The 17,047-nt window shown below is 49.6% G+C and overlaps 1 long non-coding RNA gene across 1 annotated transcript in view; it reads right to left on the reverse strand.

The window, feature by feature from the left end:
- LOC119405974 (uncharacterized) overlaps window positions 1-16,746 on the reverse strand; it is a 29,542-nt gene extending 12,796 nt beyond the window's left edge. The window contains exons 1-2 of the long non-coding RNA XR_005186487.1: window positions 16,242-16,746; window positions 2,148-2,290 (exon numbers count right to left, since the gene is read on the reverse strand). This is a non-coding gene — a long non-coding RNA (uncharacterized LOC119405974). The remainder of the gene's footprint in view (window positions 1-2,147; window positions 2,291-16,241) is intronic.
- Window positions 16,747-17,047: the final 301 nt, after the last annotated feature.

Genomic DNA, 17,047 nt, shown 5'->3' on the forward strand with positions numbered 1-17,047 from the left:
CGCTCGACATGCCGCTCCCTGCGAGCCATGTGAAAAGTACAATTTTTCTTTGCTCAAAATGGACATGACCAAAAATGAACTTGCACTATATTTCTAGCCTGAGATATCATTGTATTTATGCCAAAACAGAGCATCAATGACTTCAAGATAAATATATATTTAATTACAACATAATTAGGATTAGTTACAATAACACACATACACTAACATATTATGGCAATATATTTGCTGCAGTAGACTACTGAGTGGCTTCAACGAACGCTGTATCAATTTGACACATTTACAGTCAGTTCCGAGGTGGCGTCTGAAACGGCTGAATAAATAAATAAATAAATAAATAAATAAATAAATAAATAAATAAAGATATTGTGTTCGCACCTGCACATAATGCTTTACGCCGGGTCTGCAAAAGAGCTCGAGAATCAGCACGCTGCTCTAAGGTCTCAACGCTACAGCAGCGCGGAAGCCAGGAAAGAAGTACGAATGAAGAACTGATCTACTGGAACCATCGCGGGCGCAGTTATCATGTCCAGACATCTCGTGCGCAAAGTTGCGCCTTGTATATCAAGCGCAGTATGTGTGCAAAGTTGTCAATTTATCGCCAGTCGAGCAAGTAGCTCACCGCCTTCGAGGTAACACCGACACAAAATGCGTTGTGTGTCGGCTTCGAGATAACGCCAAGCATAGCAAGCCGCCTTTGACAAACAAGGACTTCTAGTGGAAACATCGGCAAACATCGGCAGCCTATCCGCACACTTTGTGTTTCCATCTGTCAGCCCCCGTCCTGAATTTACATGTGAGTGAATTTCATTGCATGTAAGTCAAATTTACACCTGCGACATACTTCAAATCACTGATGAATGAAATCCGTGAGACGCAAAGCAGCGCCATTCTTGCATTCTTGAGATTTCGTAACGAAACACCGCGCTAGTGAAACCTCCGTAACGACAATATGGTGGAAACAGGATTCGCTCGAAAGGCAACGCGCGCACTGAAATACGCAGAACGGTACTGTGCGTTCCAGCAATTCTCATGGCAACCGACAAAGCTAAAAAACGAAGAAATCGAGAAAACAAAACATTGCCTGCGCGTAGGCGAGCCCACCTGTTTCTGTAGAGATGGCAAGACCACAAACACAAATAGGGACATGCGCAGACCTCATCGCCTGTCCTTGCTAGAGGAGTCCGGCGAAAACTAAAAGAATGGAGAATTCCGGCGGAAATATAAAAATATATGCTACTGCGCGACTTTGATTAGGTTAGATTAGGATTAGAGCGGCAACAATACCAGGATTAGAATTAGAGCGGCATTTTGCATAGACCTTGCATCTTAAGATGCACAGTACGTTATTAGATGTATGGCAAGTACTGATGTAGATACTCGTTGTATTAGATGTGCCGCGACAGAAATTCAACATACCCAAAGAATCTAAGATAGATGTATCTTCGACACTGCTCAGCACTGTTCTAAACTTACGACACTGTAAATTTTAATTTGAAATAAATGCGGACACTTCTACTAATAGTACACGGGTAGTTATGCAAGAAAGAGACGACCATTCCCCAGCAACACACTAGCTGAGGGTTATATGATTTTACTCTTGCACCTTCAATCCAACTCAGCAGAATTATTCAGCAACTGAGAAGGAGGCTATTGTGGTAATAAAGGGCTGTGTGTTACTTGCAATCTCACATCAACGGTAGAAAATTTGCCGTATATGCGGATCGCCAACTATTAACGGACATTTGGATATCTCAGAGCCTAGAGCGAAATTGGCCCGATGAGTTATCTCGGCAATTGCGGTAAGTTTCTGCTTCGGCGCCGCGAATGGTAGGGTCGTCTCATCGATGGCTTTTAGGTCAATAGCGTCGGCAGAGGTAGCAAATGTATTTTTCCTTCACGGTCTCTCAAACGTATTTTTCCTTTGCGGTGTCTAAACTACTGCTCAAGCAGCAGGCTGTAGTGAACACTCAATGGCGCTCTGGGCGATGTTTTCTGCATCACTAAAGAATGATCGATCTACGTTTATTTGATACAAATTTTCTTGCAGGCATGTAGAAGGTCATGCAATGTTATCACACAAAATCGATGTCAATTGCTCGTTGGTTTTCGGGCTTCGTTTACATTGCTGCGTTTTATACACTTACGTTGTAGCTCCTTGACGCTGGGATCTGGTGAAAGTGTAAGAATTTCCCTGGAGTGTCTGTTTCTTCCATTGAACACAGTCAATATTATTACCGAGAGATTGGTTGCTGTCCTTCAGCCAAATTACTTGGTCCGTATTCAGAAACTAGAAAATAAAGACGAAATGCCCATTTTCCTCTGCGATTACGTTCTGCCATACAAAAATACTATAATTTTGTGATAAGTATACACAAAGCTGGTTGGTTTTTACATTGCAACGGCACCCCCTTACCTTACCTCTCACCAGTGTTCTGCAATACCTCATATTATAATAATATTTGCTGGGTTTTTATTTCCCAAAACTACGATAATATTATGAGAGACGCCGTGCTGAAGGCGTCCCTAAATTTTGACCAGCTGGCGTTCTTTAACGTGCACTTAAATCTAAGCACTTGGGCCCCTAGCACATTTCCTAGCACATTTCCTGAAATGCGGCCGTCACGGCCGGGATACGATCTGCTCTCCAGTACTTTACGTAAAAAATTGTGGCACCGTTCAGCACAGCTTCAGAGAAGTTAATAAAGGGTACCATAAACACTTAGTACTTCTTAGTCTACCAAACGACCTGGTTGGTAGTAACGTTGACATTGTCTCTTCTTCTTTTCCTACTAGTCTTTATTAATAAGAGCGGAGCTCTTTAAGCTATTCGACGCGCCGGGCAGTGCGAACAGAAACTGCCAGCATGATGAACCGACACGCGCTCTCTCTTCTTCCTCTTCTTCTCCTCTGTCCTCGCCTTCATCTTCTGCTTCGCTCCCAAAACACGTCTGCCGATTTCTCCGGCGTGGGGTGGAATAATTCTGATGGTTGGGAGAACGATCACAGAGTGAGATAAAGGAAGAGAAAGAGAGAAAGAAAGAGAAAGAGCAGTTCTCGGCGAAAAAAATTTCTTGGCGAGGCAGTATTCGAACCGGCGAACCCACAATTCGAAGGCGAGCGTCGTAACCACTCGGTTACCCAGGCACGCTAGCACTGGGCAGCATATTGCCGCGCGTCTTATGTTTCATGAGTTGAAGCTACACGCTCCAAGACTGTCAGCAACGCTCAGCGCAAACCGCGCCACATTGTTCGCGAAACTTCCCGATCATTGTAGATCGTTTTGTTAAGATTGCGCGCCGCACGCGAATGTTCCAGCTTTGTCGAGAGATGACGCCGCCACCAGCGATATCGCTGGAAAGTTCGATAGCGCCTGTATAAAAGCCGACACGCTTGACCGCTTGTCAGTTGATCGACGGACGACGCCCTGTTCGCCGCTATCATTGTACAGCGTGTATTGCTGTAGTTCTAGTTCTCATTTTCCGGCCACAAGTTCGGCCAAATAAACAGTTTCACCCTGCAACGGCCGACTGCTGTCTTCGTCGACGTCACGACCACGTGACATCTGGTGGAGGTGCTGCTTCATGATCCGGACGCCACCGCGGAGCGCTGACCCAAGCCCAAGCCGCGAAGAAGACGACTCTAAGGACAACCCGGTTCCTCGAACCAGCCGCCGGCAGAAGGGACTACAACCAGAGTACGGGCTCCTACCCGAAAATGCCAGGCAGCCGAAGACCGTCACATCGACCGCCGAGGCGACGACAGACCCCCTGCCACCTACAACGGTAGTGATGCAACAGCCAAGGGAGCCACCGACTTTCCGTGGATCATCGTTTGAAGACCCGGAGAGCTGGCTGGAGACGTACGAGCGAGTCGCCACCTTCAACCACTGGGACACTGAAGAGAAGCTGCGCCACGTCTACTTCTACTTAGAAGACGCCGCGAAGACGTGGTTCGAAAACCATGAATCCAGCCTTCAATCCTGGGACCTCTTTCGGACGACGTTCCTCAATACCTTCGCGAGCATCGTCCGCAAGGAAAAGGCCGCTGCTTTGCTAGAGACAAGAGCACAGCTACCGAATGAGACGGTCACTATCTACACGGAAGAGATGACGCGACTTTTCCGCTTGGCCGATGCTGCCATGCCTGAGGAAAAAAAGGTCCGCTTCCTTATGCGGGGAGTGAAACAAGACCTCTTTGCAGGATTGGTGCGGAACCCACCGAAAACTGTCACAGAATTCCTAAAGGAGGCTACAACAATTGAAGAATCCCTCGAGATTAGGACGAAACAATACAACCGCTCAACCCTGTCGACAGGCTACACCGAGGCGCACTCGCTAGGCACCGACGACCTACGGGAAACCATCAGAACGATAGTGCGGGAGGAGCTGCGCAAGATGTTGCCTTCAGCGCAGCCTCAAGTGGATTCGATCGCCGACATGGTCCGCGAGGAAATCCAGCAGTCGCTGGGCACCCCCGATGCAGCGCAGCCGCAGCTGCAAGCAATGAACTATGCTGCAGCAGCCCGACGCAACGCCCCCGCTCCTCCACGCCCACGCCAAGACGACACACCGCCGCAGTACCGTCGCCAGACGCCGCCGCCGCCACCGACGCCCTACCGTCCACCTGTCGGCCAGACGCCGGCGCCGCCACCGACACCCTACCGCCCACCTGTCGGCCAGCGCTACACCCCGAGGAATACCGATGTCTGGCGCGCCACTGACAACTGCCCGCTCAGCTACCACTGCGGGGAGGCCGGCCACACGTACCGCCGCTGCCAGTACCGTCAGATGGGGCTACGCGGATTCGCCGTCAACGCGCCGCGCCCGCAGCCAGGCGAACGGCCTCGCGACATCGACGACTACCTCACCGGAACACAGTGGCAAGAACGACGACCTTCCCGCTCGCCGTCGCCCGGCCGTTACACGTCACCGCACCGCCGGCAGTACACTGGCCCAAACCGGGGCCGGTCGCCTAGCCCGTATCCGGGAAACTAAGGGCAGCAACCGATGGAGGTGCGGTTGCTACACGACGAAATGCCGAAGATCCTCCGCGGCCGCCGACGACGACAACGCGACGAGACCTGCAGAACACGACGCGAAGCAGACGAAGCCCTGCCGACGAAACCTCGCGAATTGAAGAAGACCCGACGACGCAACATAGAAGCAGCGGAACATACCGACGCAGCCGTGACCCGACGCCGCGACCCAACCGCAACGCAAGACGACGAACTAGCGACCTCGACGTTATCATCGACGGCCACAACGTCACCGCTCTCGTCGACACTGGGGCCGACTATTCCGTCGTCAGTGGGCCATTCGCCACCAAGCTGAAGAAAGTAAAGACCGCGTGGAGTGGACCCGAAATCCGGACAGCTGGAGGCCACCTGATAACGCCGATTGGTGTCTGCACGGCGAGAGTCACCATCAATAACCGAACTTATCCTGCGAGCTTTGTAATCCTACAAAACTGCTCCAGGGATGTGATACTTGGAATGGACTTCCTAAGTGACCATGGCGCCGTCATCGACCTGAGGTCTGAGTCGATAACACTGACCTCAGACAAAGCGCTCCCGCCCCACGCGATGCCAGGCAACCATGCATTGAATGTGATAGAAGAGCAGGTGACCATTCCGCCGCGCTCCAGCGTCATTATTTCCGTCTGCACCGAAAAACCTGCGAACCTTGAAGGCGTCATCGAGGGCGATCAGCACCTACTCCTGAACCGTCAAATTTGCGTCGCACGAGGTATAGCCGAGCTGCGTGACGGTAAAGCAAAGGTAGTGCTGACAAACTTCAGCCACGAATATAGGCACGTCAACTTTGGTACGACGGTTGCCTACATCGACGAATGTGTAGCCGCCAGCGATGCTTTCGCCCTCTTCGATGTTGCCGACTCTGCTTCGACGAATAGAGGTCCCGAACCGGATTTTGACGTCAACCCGAGCCTTCCGAAGGCCAAGCAAGACCAGCTCAACACCCTGCTCCTGCAATACAAGGACTGTTTCTCGTCGTCATCGCGGGTCCAACAAACGCCCCTTGCGAAGCACCGCATTATAGCAGAAGAAAATCCTCGACCACTCCGTCAGAGCCCCTACAGAGTTTCTACTCGAGAGCGCGACGCGATAAAGAAACAAGTCGACGAGATGCTACGCGACAACATCATCCAGCCGTCCAAGAGTCCGTGGGCGTCACCCGTGGTGTTAGTGAAGCAGAAGGACGGGACACTGCGCTTCTGCGTTGATTATCGGCGCCTGAACAAAATCACGAAGGACGTGTACCCCCTCCCACGAATAGACGACACCCTGGATCGACTTCACAACGCGACGTACTTTTCGTCGATGGACCTCAAGACCGGCTACTGGCAAATCGAAGTCGACGAGAGAGACCGAGAAAAGACTGCCTTTAGAACACCCGACGGCCTGTTTGAGTTCAAGGTCATGCCTTTCGGTCTTTGCTCGGCACCTGCGACGTTCCAGCGTGTCATGGACACCGTATTGGCCGGATTGAAGTGGCAGACGTGCCTAGTGTATTTGGACGACGTCGTCGTGTTTTCCTCGACCTTCGACGAGCATCTCCGGCGGCTTGAGGCAGTACTTCAAGCAATCAAGGCCTCTGGACTGACCCTGAAGCCAGAAAAGTGCCGATTCGCGTACGACGAGCTCTTGTTTCTGGGTCATGTGATCAGCAAGTCTGGAGTGCGCCCAGACCCGCGGAAAACAGCTGCCATCGCCGACTTCGCGCCACCCACCGACAAGAAGGCCGTGCGCCGATTTCTCGGCCTATGCGCCTATTACAGACGCTTCATCAAAAACTTTTCACGTATCGCCGAACCACTGACGCTTCTCACGAAGAATAACGTGGAATTCAGGTGGGAAACGGCGCAAGTGCAAGCCTTTCAAGAACTTAAACGACGCCTGCAGGCGCCACCCATACTTGCGCATTTCGACGATTGCGCCGATACGGAAATACACACCGACGCAAGCAGCGTAGGACTCGGTGCCGTCCTTGTGCAAAAGACTGACGGGCTTGAAAGGGTTATCAGTTATGCTAGCCGGTCACTATCCAAGGCAGAAGCAAACTATTCCACAACAGAAAAGGAATGCCTTGCCATCCTCTGGGCTACGTCATAATTTCGCCCCTACCTCTATGGCAGGCCCTTCAAAGTTGTCAGTGACCATCACGCCTTATGTTGGCTAGCTAACTTGAAGGACCCTTCAGGTCGTCTCGCACGATGGAGTCTGAGGCTTCAAGAATTCGATATTACCGTCGTGTACAAGTCCGGACGAAAACACTCTGACGCCGACTGCCTGTCTCGTGCCCCTGTCGACGCGCCGCCGCAAGACGACGACGATGACTGCTTCCTCGGAACTATAAGTGCCGACGACTTCGCCGAAAGGCAACGGGCCGACGCGGAACTGGGGGGCCTTATTGAGTACCTCGAGTGCAAGACCACCTTTGTTCCGAAGGCATTCAAGCGAGGACTGCCGTCGTTTTTCTTACGGAACGGCGTTCTCCTGAAGAAGAACTTCTCGCCCCTTCGAACCGACTACCTTCTCGTCGTGCCCTCATCATTGCGACCAGAAGTCCTCCAGGCCCTACACAACGACCCGACGGCTGGACACCTCGGTGTTTCCCGCACGCTCGCCAGAATACAGGAAAAATACTACTGGCCACACCTTGCTGCCGACGTCGCCCACTACGTTAAGACTTGCCGAGATTGCCAGCGACGGAAGACACCGCCGACTAGGCCAGCGGGACTTCTGCAGCCAATCGAACCACCTCACCGGCCGTTCCAGCAAATCGGGATGGACCTACTGGGGCCGTTCCCGACGTCGACTTCCGGCAACAAGTGGATCGTCGTAGCAACTGACTACCTCACTCGCTACGCCGAGCCAAAGGCCTTGCCCAAAGGCAGTGCCGCCGAGGTAGCCAAGTTCTTCGTGGAGAACATCGTCTTGCGTCATGGCGCCCCGGAGGTCCTCATCACAGACAGAGGTACCGCCTTTACTGCTGACTTAACTCAGGCGATCTTCAAATACAGCGAGACAAGCCACCGCCGCACCACCGCCTACCATCCACAGACCAATGGCCTCACCGAACGTCTAAATAAGACCATCGCCGACATGCTGGCCATGTACGTCGACGTTGAGCACAAGACGTGGGACGCCGTCCTTCCGTACGTGACCTTCGCTTACAACACGGCCGTCCAAGAAACGACGCAGATGACGCCGTACAAGTTGGTCTATGGAAGGAGCGCGGCGACGACGCTCGACGCCATGCTACCGAACGTCACCGACGAAGAAAATCTCGACGCCGCCGCTTACTTACAACGTGCCGAAGAAGCTCGACAGCTCGCCCGCCTGCGCATCAAGACCCAGCAGAACACCGACAGCCGTCGCTACAATCTTCGACGACGCTTCGTGGAGTACCAGCCCGGCGACCGTGTCTGGGTCTGGACACCAATACGACGACGCGGACTGAGCGAGAAGCTTCTGCGACGATACTTCGGACCGTACAGGGTACTTCGACGTCTCGGCGCACTCGACTACGAGGTTGTCCCCGACGGTATCACGAACTCTCAGAGGCGCCGAGCTCGACCTGAGGTCGTGCATGTGGTGCGCCTTAAACCGTACTATGCACGTTAACGCACCAGATGACTCTAATGTTTGCTTTCTTTATTAGTTTTCTTTAGTATTGCATTTATTCATGTTCTGTTTTCAAGCATCGGGACGATGCTTTTTCAGAGGGGGGCATTGCCGCGCGTCTTATGTTTCATGAGTTGAAGCTACACGCTCCAAGACTGTCAGCAACGCTCAGCGCAAACCGCGCCACATTGTTCGCGAAACTTCCCGATCATTGTAGATCGTTTTGTTAAGATTGCGCGCCGCACGCGAATGTTCCAGCTTTGTCGAGAGATGACGCCGCCACCAGCGATATCGCTGGAAAGTTCGATAGCGCCTGTATAAAAGCCGACACGCTTGACCGCTTGTCAGTTGATCGACGGACGACGCCCTGTTCGCCGCTATCATTGTACAGCGTGTATTGCTGTAGTTCTAGTTCTCATTTTCCGGCCACAAGTTCGGCCAAAGAAACAGTTTCACCCTGCAACGGCCGACTGCTGTCTTCGTCGACGTCACGACCACGTGACAATATCCTTGTATAATAAAGTATGGGCAGGTGGCTGGAAAGGGTAGGGAAGATGAGGGAGAGGGAAAGGAGGAGCAGCAGAGAGAGAAATGTATAGCATAGGAGGAAAGAGAGAAACAGACAGAACGAAAGAAAAGAAAGACATAGAGAATATCAATGAGAGAAAGAGATAGAAAGAAAGAGGAAGCAACAGATAGAGAGAGAGAGAGAGAGAGAAAGATGGGCAAGAAAGAAAAATATAGAAACAGCGAGAAAGACGAACAAATACACAGAGAGCGAAAGAAAGAAATAGAAATTAACAGAGATAAAAAAGACAGAACAAACAGAGATATGAGAGAAAAAGAAAAAAAAACAGAGGAAGAAAGAAAGATAAAAAAATAAAGAGAAGCGAAGAAGGCTCCGAGCTCCGCATTTCCTTCAGACATAGCACGCATGGTGCTAACCTGCCTCAATTTTTTTCTCATGCATGGAAGCAACTGTCTTTTATTTATTTTATGCGGCAACGCGACACGTTTTGTTTATTTTAATTTTTCTCTCTGTCTTGTCTAACATATTCATTTACAATACATTACTCTCTCAAAAAACTATATTTCCGCGCTGCTTCTCCTGTATTTTTAGGGGTTTTGGGAGCTGGTCAAGCGGTCATGAGCGGCTTTTTTCCCCATTCGTCCTCTGCAACTCTGTAGTGCTTTGTGGAAAAATGATGCATCCAGAACATAAATACATTTAACAGAGCTGGTCAAAGAATATTAATATGTACGCACACAGCAAGTTCGTCACTTCAGAATCACTTGATTCTTAGCGGGGATAAGAACTGTAGAGCCATGGAATCAACATGGTTTCATATAAGTAGTGTTTTACCATAATGTCGCGTAGTTGTGAGCGATATGGTGAAGAATCAATAAGTGAAACCTTCAAAGAACGAGTTATTTTACAACGAACGTCTGGGTGGATTACACGAGACGGAAAAGGACACGTGAGATGGCGCAACACACATGACTCACATCAAACCTGAAAAAAGAATAATAAATTTTGCAACATTTATTTGTAACAGCATGCTCGCAACGCCAACCTTACAGGTGACGGGTCGCCCGTCGTCTTTGCCCAGATCGTCGCGTGCTGACATGGCTTGTAAGCCTATCGGATTAGGCCTATCGAGCTGCTCAGCCTGCTCTGCCCAGTGGCGTATAGACAGTTTCCATATCGAGGTGGCCATGTTTCATCACGTCATCTTGACTGCCCTATTGCAAAAACCAGCGCCGTTCGAGCTCCCCTAGCGTGACGCCAGTACGTTTTTTTGGTCCTGGATCTCACTGGGAACACTGGTACACGCTTGGATTGACTGGTAGTTCGGTGAGGGCACAATAAAAGAGCTGGGTCGCAATGGCAGGGCTCCTGGCTTGGCCTCTGTGACGCCGACACGCGCTGGAAACGCTCAACATTTCACTGGAGTGCACTGACGCATACTGGAGCCTGCACTATTTCTGCCAGTGCCACACGCAGGTTTGTAGAGTGTGTTCGGAGGCATGTTTCGGTATCGTTGAGTATAGAATGTTTGATTCGATGGCACCGATGGACACTACCAAAACCGGTCCCAATCATGTCTCACAATTTCTAGCTTGACAGAGAAAGAGAACGATAAGCGCAAGACATTGTGATCTGTGTGATATGCGAAATCAATCTCATTTGTAATGTTTTCTTTTCGAATGTGGAGAAAATGTGGTAATAACACAAAGGAGCCAACGCTGATTATTTTGGTTATGTAAGAACACATTCCTGTCAATTGGTAATTTGGTACGCCTTAGTTAACTAACGCAGTGGCATAATTTTTCTGCTGATTGTACATTTATTTTGCCGAGCGGTTTTCAAGTTATAGGTATTGATTTCAAGTTATAGGCACCGGCATGTCGTCGTTTGCGCGAGAACACTACACAATATTCAATCATTTACACACGTATTCATCAAACTAGTCATCATAAAACCCCTCTACATGTTGACCAGTAGCAAAAGCTAAAATCGGCTATTAAAAATTGGCAGTAACAGTACAGGCAAACTGTGCCTGCTCTAAGGCCCATTTGATTTTTTTTCGGATTTAAGCTGTGAATTCTTAAAGAAAGTTAGCGCTCTTGCCATTATCGGCATAATATTTGGTGCCGGCAGCCATTCGTTTGTGTCTAATAAAGACGCAGTTGTTATTTAGAAACGATGATCGCGTCATTCTTGACTGTGCGACTTCTAAACATGAAGGCGAACGGTGTGTTCGTTTGTGAAATTGTCGTTTTAGAAAGAGTCGGGCATGTTCCAGCGTGGCGTAGTGGTAGATTACTCGGTTGTGGATTTTTATTTTTTGCGTTGATGCCTGCTATATCACTTCTTTAGCTAATGTATTTATTTATGGCAGACAGGCACCCTAGTGTTAACACTGTAGAGGCATTTTGCCCTGAAGCATCCAGCGCCTCCCAGTAAAATGCCCCTCCAGCGTCCCAGTATCCAGCGCAACACTGGGCCCATATTCCGGCTTTGAGTCAGCGAAGCGGCCGGCGGTGTACCACGCGGTCAGTGGCCTAGGCAGAAGTATAATTTGGGTGGGAGGGGGGCGCCCCCAATCCTACGGTTGGTTCAGGGTAGGTAAGTGTGGCGGAGTGTCACTTTGTGCACAGTGTCTGATGGCAGAAAAAAATTGGGGGTGGGGGGCACGGAGAAAGAGTTGACAGGAGGGGAAACTCGGCTGCTTTTCGCGCCGTCATAGTGTCACCCCGCAGAGCCGCGACGGACGTCGTGAGAGCGCCACCTGCAGAACAGCGGCCGAACTGGCGAGCCACAGCACAGACGCGGGAATCGTGGCGCCAGCACTTCTCGGCTGCTTGCGCGCTGTTGCTTGGTGCTTGGGCGCCGCCTTTGTATTAGGTAACTATATCAGAGTATCACTGGCTAAGCGCGAAGACCGTCGCCAAACGAGACAACAGACATTACGACGTGCTTTGGCTAAGCTATCCGCAGGGCCGTGGGAGAGAGGTCAACTGACTGCGATGATTTCGCGAAGCTTTCCACAATCACAAGAGCGGTTCGCTTTAGATCTTTCACCTTCGCATGCTTCAACAAACACATCATCTTTGTGAAAATGTCGTACAATGTGCGCTAATGACGCAGAAAATGCAGCGTAGCCTGCCTGCAGAAGCGTGAATAAAAGAGTTCCATACATACATATATTTAAACAAAACAAGTGATTCTCAAGTGTCCAAGCTCTTCTAGAAAGTGTTTTGTTCGGGAAAATCGTGATAACGGTTCTTCAATGTTGAGCCACAACAAACAGATACGAAAAGCTGAGATGCACACCTCATTCTGGGCGCAGCGTACCTGGAAGTTTGTAGCAGTTTCGAGGTTATCACTATGTTCGCCGTGGGCTTCCAACACGTAAGAGTACTCTCAAAGTACGCTCCAGCTTCGCTTGTTTGACGCTAATTTTATCGGTAATTGGATCTTTCGACCGGTCCTTGGTTTCTTTGTTGGGCACAAGTCAGGTGAAATTTCCTTAAAAACTCAAGGTACCGGTCCAAGGAGTCTCGAGAACTTCGGCTGGCCGAGGATACCTGAGCTTAGCGTTGCATTACGCGTGATGAGCATTCCGCTGCGAAAATACCTTTTGTAGACGTAGTAGCTTGCTGTCAGTTCTCGATCCTCTCTTCCAATAGTTCTCGCCCATTCTTGCATGCGTTTATGGTCAGTTGGAGCGTTGAAAGTTCGAACGTTTTCCGCGCAGGACTTGCATCCGCATTTGCCGCTGAGGAGACACCATATACGGCCCGTTGTCGCTTACTAGCAAACGTTTATAAAGTCATCATTCACGCCGTAGAGAAGCAGCACAGTGGCGTACATACGAAGCATTGATTCTCACTGCTCGAAGCGAGCGGCAGGCGTTGCTCTGCTGTTCCGTCGGATCACGTCTGCCCATATGTGCGTCGGAAACTTACGTTTTCTTTCCCCGCGCAGTAGTTCTGTGTCGCATTGATCGACAATTTTCAATGGTTCATGCAAATATGCTACCACAAATGCCCGTCTTTTTTTATATCGAAGAACTTAGAAATCTATCACCAAGTACAACGTGCGTGGTTTTCGACACGCGCCTGGCTAAGATTGCAGATCGTCTGCTTTTTGAAGTGAGCCAGTTTCTTCATTTCGTTGTCCCATGAAAAGCGCCTCACGAAAAATATAAATAATCAAAAAGGTTGGCGCTAACATGCTCTACATGTGCTTTGTTTCCTTCGGTCAAACACCCCTCTGGCAAAAAAAAATGTTCTTGACGGCACATGACAACGTAGGGCAAGTGGCCAGTAGCAGACGATGCCCGTGTGCCGTCGGAGACTGCGGGCGCGCGCGCTCTCCTTCCGCGGAAGAAAGCAGGTAGTTCCTTGCGTCGCCGCAAGGCGCGCTGCGCGCACGTCACCAACCTCCTCTTCCAGGGTGACGTTATCGCGGCGCACGCTCGCGTTGGTGCCGGCCCGGAGTTTCCCCTAGTGTCTTTCTTGCTCCGTGGTACACTGGGCGCGGGCCCAGTGTACCACGGAGGTACTGCATGACTGAGTTCAGTCATGCAGTAGATATAGCCAGATGTCAGGCTTCGAAATCTCGAGCAACGACGCAGTTGCCTGCTGAAGTCACAGAGAAAACGGAGGCCAGATAAGCATGTTATAGAGGATCCAAGGTGGGCACCATTGTTAACTTCTGAGATTTGCAATAAAGCCTACAATTATAGAAACACTTTACGAATATTATGTGCAAACCCAAGGCAAACATTCCTTCCGCTCATGAAAACTAGGCCATGACAGCCGACTTTCGATCGTAATCCATGTGATGTGGGTTAATCCTCGTGTGTTTACTAAGAAGCTGGCCCAATTTTGGCGTGTCTCGTCAAGCACTTAGTTCATAACTGAATGTTTTCATAAATGCGTGAGTGGCCTGAGAACAGTGGCGTAACAAGCTGCTTGCTGTGCGGGCGTCTGCCTTCCGGCGAACAATCTTGTTCCCTGGGCAGCGGCGCGTACAATCGAGCGATTTCGGCTTTCTTCAGCCTCGCAGGGTTATTAGAACAATTTCCAACGGCTGAAGCTTTCGTAGGGTACGAGGCTCCGCTTCATGGATCACAGGACGTCACACACGCAGGGTTTATAGCTGGCGTCTTCTAGGACTTGTTTGTAAAAAGATGTTCTTGTACAGTGCATTTTTTTTCATATAAGTGCGGGTAGAATAGGCCCTTTACTTCGATTTTTTCGCTGAACATCGCACATTGTGTGACCGTGTCATGGGCCGGTTAAACCTCAGGAATTTTTTTTTGAAAACAACGCCTGTCTGGTTCGTTGTGATATGCAGAAAGCGACCACAAAATATTTCAGGGAAGACGTTTCACTCCAAGGCACCCTGTATTAGTTGCTGCTGAGCTTACTAGGAAATATGAGAAGGGTATGATCGGCCGGCAGAGGCGATGTCGTCCATGTTTATGAGCTCCTCGAAAAAGTGCACCCCAAGGGGAGGCATCCTTCGCAATCACTAGATATGCAGGCATAGTAAGTCGTTACAGTGCTTGCTTTGTGCGTCTGAAGCTGAGGCAACGGATTCCCTGTGTGCCGTGCAACTAAGCAAGGGTACTAAGCAAGGGCGTTAGCATTCTTCAAGTGGCAAAATCGTGGCGGTCTGCAGACACCCTCCTCCTTCATAATATACAGAGACAACAGAGAAAACTGCTGAGTCAAACCATCGTGCATCTTGTGAAGTGCATAATTGCCGTGTATATCAATAGTGGAATGTAAAACACTGCAGAGAAAGCCACGGGCGCGGTACAAGGCTGTTTGTGCAGCGCTATAATGCAGCTTTCGATAACACCTCCCAGCATAGAGATTCCGAACTTCTACTCTTACGGCTGCCGCAAGTGTGGAATGCGCAGACCGCCAGCCGTTGACTGATACGCTTCATAATAGTACCAGAACATACAAATACAGCTGTATGATGGTGGCGGGTCCACCTATTATGTGGGTTTTTATGGCAGTGCGTTTATTGAGCATCTGTGTACTACACTTCCAGGGGCGTAGCCAGGGGGGGGGGTCAAACCCTCCCCCCCCCGAAATTTTTCAGTTTTGCTTGCGTATATTACACGCACGCATACAAAGGCACGCACGAACATACATAAAGTATGAGTATACATAAAGTCGGAGCAATAACACGCAGCCGGAGCCAATCACCTAGGCCACGTACCTGGCCTTGTCGTGCTGTATCGCGGTGCGGCAGTATATTTTAGGCCGGCGTTTCACAATCCATCAATACCGGTCATAATTAAGAACGCTAGCACTCAGTAGAGGATACCTTAAAGTATTTACGATTAACGTGACTGTTTGGGCGAGTTTGTAGTTCATCATGAACATTTCAAGAGCGCGGGAATAAACACGAATGCACGAAAAGAGATCTGACAGGGACAAGCGCTTGTCGGCGTCAGCTCTTTTTTCGTCCACTTATCTTTATTTTCGCGCTCTTGAAATTTTCTTCACGAGCACTTACAATCCAACTTTACAATTATCAGACGCAAGGCTTGTAAATAAAGCATAAAGGCCTAAAACAGAAACGTTTTGCGTACAGTGGGCCTTTCACGTGCACCTAGCGTCAAGTACGGGGGTGTACCCGCATTTCACTCTCGTCGAAATGCGCTCGCCGTGGCTGTAAATCGAATGCGCGCCCTTGTGCCCAGCAGCGTGAACAATTACCTGCTAAACTAGCGTGGCGGGTATGAGAGGGCATACAGGTGACATGAAACCTCGGTTGGTCATTCGTATGTGGCTTAAAATGGCGCGCGCCGGCACCTGCCGAACTCGCTTCATGCCCACCGGTCAGGTGACAGCAAACCCCGTGATTGCCAAATCAGATAAGGTGTGGGCTAAGAATGTAGGCAACTATGGTAATTCAGTACTGAATGACAAGTAATCAGCAAAATGATCTAGGGATGATCAGTTAAAAGAAGAAACACTGATGATTTAGCAATCTATGATATGCACCATTCAATTCCTAAACAATAATAAACGCAGAACTACGTGTTGAAAATGTACGTACCGTTAAGAAACCTGTCCAATTAGGATAATAATTTTCCACAGGAATCACAGGACCACTGGCGATGCCGCCGGCAGCGGGGCCTACAAGAAACGGTAGGAGGAAGACGAACATGGTTTGTCTGTCATAAAGCCTTCGGTGCCAATTGAAGCGTCAACAACACACTTTGCCAGCACGCAGGCGCATTTGGTTCATTTACAATCAGAATCTTATCGGAAAATAATGACGTTGTCCTTGTCGCAAAAATGGCTTTGGTAGTGTTAGGGCTGCATTGATCTAACCTCTCTGAAATGTTACTTTACAAAGAGAAGAGCAGAAGAAATTAGTAGCGCTGCCACTGAATATTGATTTGCCACGCTACTTTCAGACGTCAATAAGAATAGTGACGCCTGAAAAGACGTCAGTGATGGTCAATAGTAGAGCTCCGCCTTAACTGCCCTTCGGCTTCAAGTTGTGTTGAGCAAGGAAATTTTCCAAAAACATGCTAAGGTACAAACACACCGGTAGTGAGAATGAACCTTCACACGCATTCACCTGCGTATTGCGCTCGCATTCCGTGCGAAATTAAAAGAAAACACAACAAAAAAGAACCATTATTCTTACAATTCTATCTGAGCCTGGACGTCAAAACAGATGATTTATTGTGCGTCAGGGCAGTTAAATGTCAATCTGACAGCGGTTATCTAAAAAACAAAGAAAACGTGTAAAGAAAGCCTGCGACGGAGTTTGAGCTCGCCACCTTCGGGTCTCCCAGCGAATACGCTACCACTGCGCCATGCCGATACACAGTCACCTTTCCGTAAAAGTAC

This window comes from Rhipicephalus sanguineus, chromosome 9, assembly GCF_013339695.2.
Source record: "Rhipicephalus sanguineus isolate Rsan-2018 chromosome 9, BIME_Rsan_1.4, whole genome shotgun sequence".
Taxonomy (NCBI): domain Eukaryota; kingdom Metazoa; phylum Arthropoda; class Arachnida; order Ixodida; family Ixodidae; genus Rhipicephalus; species Rhipicephalus sanguineus.